The sequence below is a fragment of the Triticum aestivum genome, chromosome 2D (assembly GCF_018294505.1).
Source record: "Triticum aestivum cultivar Chinese Spring chromosome 2D, IWGSC CS RefSeq v2.1, whole genome shotgun sequence".
NCBI lineage: Eukaryota > Viridiplantae > Streptophyta > Magnoliopsida > Poales > Poaceae > Triticum > Triticum aestivum.
This window is the reverse complement of record NC_057799.1, coordinates 494,966,091-494,971,829: the sequence shown is the minus strand read 5'-3', so window position 1 is coordinate 494,971,829 and position 5,739 is coordinate 494,966,091.

The following is a 5,739-nucleotide window of genomic DNA, read 5'->3' as shown; positions in this document are numbered from 1 at the left end:
TAGTGGCTGGATTGGCCGAGCGGGGCGGCCAAGCCCCGACCCCGCCCCTTTATAAAGAGGGGGAAGGGGGATGGCGTCCCGCATTCTCTTGTCATCTATCTCTTCTTGCTTCTTCTTCTTCCTTTCACTCGCCATGGAGAAAGGGAACCCGGGTCCTTCGACGGTGGCAGCGAGGGTTGCCGCTCGACAGTGCGCCCCTCCTCCTCCTGAGCCCGTGGTGGTGGAACCGGCCGCGAGGGGAAGGGGCAGGGGGCGAGGCCGTGGGCGAGGCCGGGACAGAGGTCGTAGTGCTCGGGGAAGAGGAGGACGGGGCGGCGCGCCGGCTTCGCCCCCGCCAATGGTGCCTTTTCCGATGGAAGGCCATGTCGGAGACCAGCCCCGCGAGTTCTTCATCAGGCTGCGCCGGCCTCCGCGTCGACGTCTCCGTCTTCCTGCCCCGTTCGCTCGGGAGATGGAGCATGACCGGCCCCAATCCCTCATATTGCACATGAGGGGTTGTGGGAATGGGGGCACGCGGGTCGACGTCGACTTCTCGGCTCCCCGTGACATGTACCTCCGTCGTGGGTGGAAGACGTTCGCTCGCATCCACAGCCTGACGGTGGGGCTCGTCCTCTACTTCAAATTAATGGAGGACGGCCTGCTCTCCGTCAAGGTCTTCGGAGAGTTCGGCCTGAAGTGCTGCGTGGAGAGCTCCTCTGATGGAGATTATGACGATGGAAGCTCTTCCTCGAGCGAAAGTGACGAGGAGGACAGCGGGGCAGATGGCGGGGACGAGTCCGAATAGGCGTCGGACGCCCCGCGCCTGGGCAGGTGCGGCAGCAGCAGCATCTGCACCTGGCCGCTCCTCGGCAGAGGTTTGCCGGGGCGGGGCCAGCTCCTTGAACTTCTCGGGGTCGTCTCCTTGGGCGGCTGGCGTCGGGAGGCTGTGGAAGAGGAAGAGGGCGGGCGACAAGGCCATCAACTCGGAGTACGCGGGCACCGACGCCTTCATCGCGTATTGCCGGTCCTGCCGCCTCGTCTTCCAGCTCCTTTCCCGGCACCGTCATCACCGGCCCACCTGTGGGCGGCCATCGAGGTGTTCTCTTGGTGCTTTCTGCTGCTCGTAGCTCGCCTAGGCGCCCCTTTTGTCCTTTCGCCTGCTTGACCTGCCTCCTGAGGAGAGGGACAAGAAAGGGATTATGGGCATCTTATCTCTTTGCTCATGTTTTTCATCTCGCACGAACTGTACGTGTATGGGATGTTTTTAATGAAAAAGGGATGCTTGCCGGGTTTTTCATTCATGGGTAAATCCCGTGACAAGGAGCGAATCCTTGTTATTGTTTAAGATAAACGTTTTTCGCCCGGCAACAGGCTTTGCCGTCCCCCCACTCCACTCGACCGTTCTCGCGCTCTCGGCGGAGGCAGGGATGTGGTGGGCTTTAGGCTCCTCGTTCCACCTCCTTGCCGCCGCGGCTACAACAAAATCCGGACCCAGGAAATAATCCTTAGGTATAGGAAAAAGGGGAGCACGGCAGCCTAGAGATAAAAATGAGGTTTCACATACCCCATTCCGGTTCCGAAATGCATGACAGAGGATAAAAGACTTATCTGATTCTGCAGCCCCCGGCAATCTCATCTTGCCGCGGTTGGATCCTTGTGCTTGCAGCCCCCGGCAACTCTGGTTTGCCGGGGTCGGGGCGCGGGTCCGTTTCCTTCTTTCCAAGTAGCTCAGCAGAAGTGCTCCTGTGCCCTGCGAACCAAAGGAGGACATAAAAGGAACAGATAGACGCGCACTCGACCTCTAGGCTAGGGGTTAGTTGCCGCTAAGCACTATCAACCCTAACCAAGGAAGAGACTCGACCTAGCATGCATGCTATAACTTAGGGCGCCAGCGCTTCATTTATTTATGCTCAGGGTCTGCGCCTGGCTTTGTACAAAGGGTCACATGCCTTGCCGGCAAAGCTTGTACAAAAGGTGGCTTGCCGGGAGGCCCGGCAAGCCGCGCCTTATGGGTAAAACTTGCGAAGATGCTCGATGTTCCAGGAGTTTCTCACTGGGACGGCATCTTCGGTCTCCAGGCGGACTGCACCTAGCCTGGTGACTCGTATTACCCGAATATGGCCTTCCCACTTCGGCGTCAACTTGTTGGTATTCTTGGCCGACTGAACGCGCCGAAGAATAAGGTCGCCTTCCTCAAAGCTTCGGGCATGAACCTTGCGGCTATTGTAGCGGCACAAGGCTTGCTGGTAGCGCGCTGCTCTCACAGCCGCCCGAAGACGATCTTCCTCGAGGAGCATCGCGTCACCTTGGCGCAACTGCTCTTCCTCAAGCTCATCATATGCGAGCACTCGAGGTGACCCGTATATGAGTTCCATGGGGAGAACTGCTTCTGCCCCGTAGACCAGGGCAAAAGGTGTCTGGCTGGTGTGTAACGCCCACGATGCGGCTATATCTCCCACGTGTCGGGGCACGACTTAGAGGCATAACCGCATAGTGGTTTTGTCGCAAGAAGGGTCATCTTCACACAATCCCATGTAATGAACAAGAATGGGATAAAGAGTTGGCTTACAATCGCCACTTCACACAATACATAATAAATATCATCATACATCATCCAAAATACAATCATATGGACCGGCTACGGCCAAAATCCAGATGAAAATAAGACAACCCCAAATGCTAGATCCCCGATCGTCCCAACTGGGCTCCACTACTGATCATCAGGAAAAGACACATAGTAACGACCACGTTCCTCGTCGAACTCCCACTTGAGATCGACGCCATCATCTGCACTGGCGTCGTCGGCACCTGCAACTGGTTTTGGAAGTATCTGTGAGTCACGGGGACTCAGCAATCTCACACCCGCGAGATCAAGACTATTTAAGCTTAAAGGGGGGAATGGTGCAAAAGGTGGAGCTGCAGCGGCAAAACATATATGGTGGCTAACTTGCGCAAATGAGAGCGAGAAGAGAAGCAAAGGAACAGACGTCATCTAGCAATGACCAAGAAGAGGTCCTAAACACCTACTTACGTCATACATAACACAGACCGTGTTTACTTCCCGGACTCCGCCGAGAAGAGACCATCACGGCTACACACGCACTTGGTGTATTTTAATTGGGTCAAGTGACAAGTTATCTACAACCGGACATTAAAAAATTCCCATCTGCCTCATAACCGCGGGCACGGCTTTCGAAAGATAATACCCTGCAGGGGGTGTCCCAACTTAGCCCATCATAAGCTCTCACGGTCAACGAAGGATAAACCTTCTCCCGAAAAGACCCGATCAGTCTCGGAATCCCGGTTTACAAGACATCTCGACAATGGTAAAACAAGACCAGCAAAGCCTCCCGAATGTGCCGACAAATCCCGATAGGAGCTGCACATATCTCGTTCTCAGGGCACACCAGATTGTCCAAGCTTCCGATAGGCCAGCCCAGAGTTGCCCCTGGTGGCCACCGGCGACTGACAGTTTGGACCAATACTCAGAGGAGCACTGGCCCGGGGGTTTAACATAAGGATGACCCTCGGGCTCTAGAAAACCCGGGGGAAAAAGGTATAGGTCGCAAATGGTAAAACCAAGGTTGGGCCTTGCTGGAGGAGTTTTATTCAAGGCGAACTGTCAAGGGGGTCCCATAAATCACCCGACCGTGTAAGGAACGCAAACTCAAGGAACATAATCCCGGTATAACAGTAACTAGGGCGGCAAGAGTGGAACAAAACACCAGGCATAAGGCCGAGCCTTCCACCCTTTACCAAAATATATAGATGCATTAATTAAATAAGAGATATTGTGATATCCCAACATATCCATGTTCCGACATGGAACAAACTTCAACTTCACCTGCAACTAGCAACGCTATAAGAGGGGCTGAGCAAAAGCGGTAACATAGCCAAACAACGGTTTGCTAGGAAAGGATGGTTAGGGGCTGACATGGCTGAAATAGGAGACAAGATATAGCAAGTGATAGGTAGCGAGCATGGCAATAGAGCGAACAATTAGCATAGCAAAGATAGAAGTGATTTCGAGGGGTGGTCATCTTGCCTGCAAGATTCTCAGAGTTGTCGAAAGCTTGATCCTCGTAAGCGTACTCGACAGGTTCCTCGTTCACGAACTCGTCTCCCGGCTCTACCCAAGACAAGAACACAAACAAACGGAACCACAATCAACAACGAGAAATGCGCAAGCAACATGATGCAAAACATGTATGTTATGCAAGATATGATATGCGATGCATATGCGTGCTCCGGAAGGAAAATGATGAACATGGCAGTAACTTGGAAAACCAAGCATGCCACTGGAAAGATGAGATGATTTCGGTCGAAATCGATATAAAGATCACCGGAATCGGATGCACGGTTTGCAAATGGCGAGCAAAACAAGAATGACACTAATCTGCGATTAACAGCATGATAGCACTTAAAATGCAACAAGCAACAATGCTACAGCACCCCAACATAGCAACAAAGCACATGGCAGTAATCTAAAGGAGATGCTTGACAAAAGATGAACGGTGAGCTACTGCTAGTTCACAACATATCAAGCTCAAACAAGCATGGCAAAAGTGCAAAAGATTACAGGTTCACAGACTTGGTGAAAAACTGGACATGGCAGAAATCATCATCAGGTAGCAATGTTTAGAGCACGAAATCAACATGCTACAGGAACTGAACATATCAAAACAAGGCATGGTAGTGTTCTACTAAATGCACATGACAAAAGTCCTTTACTGACCATAAGCCAAAAAGGACCAGAAGATATGATGGCAAGCATGTAAACATAGCAAGTTTCGTTATCAGGTTCCAGACTTGGCAGAAAACAGAGCATGGCAGAAATATTAATATGTAGGCCTCTTTGTGAGCTTGATGCACTCACTACAGAGCAATTCATGACAAACCAAGCATACCTACAGCAAGATGGCATGTTTATGAAGCTATCCAAGGCAAGAACAATTACATAGCATGTATGGATCAACTACAATAAGCTTGGCAAAAATGCATGTCATGTTAAGAATCTTCCAGAAATATTTTATAGCAAAAGTAGAGTAAGATTGAGTCATGCTATGGTACTCTATAATTGCACACAATTGCAGGAATGGATCAAATACAACTATAGCTACAAAACATCCTTACTGAACATCTCCAAAATATGCATGGATCCCTCTGTAGCATCAAGTTTACATGGCAACAAAATTACAGCAGACAAAAACTTAGAGAACTCACTAAGTCCCTGAAATCAGAATTATTACGGGACCTACTTTGCATGCTTGTGCTAGTCACCACAAAGACCACAAAAATACATGGACTATACCACTGGAAAGATGGCATGGCATACTTCAAAACACATGTAGAGCTCATGCTCAAAAGATGCACAGAATAAATGATACAAAAATGACAAATCTCCAAGTTCTGAGAAGAACCAGAGATTAACAGCAACTAGCCCTCTTCCAACGGAGATTTGGGCATCAAGATGACCTCTAATGAAAATGGTGCAATTGAACGAAATGAAGAGCATCACGAGACGAACAATTTGACATATTATACGCGCAGATCGGAGCTACACGCACAGAGTTATCGCATCGGGAACAAGTGCATATGCTGATGCATTTCCAAGACTTGGAAGAATTTAGAGGGGGAGAAAAGTCAACGGGCGCGGTTCGGATCCAGATCGGATCGACGCTCACCGGAGCGGTCGCCGGGGCAGGGGGCGAGGCGACCCGCGGGGCGGCGCTGGAGGGGATGGCCGGCGGTGGCGCGGCG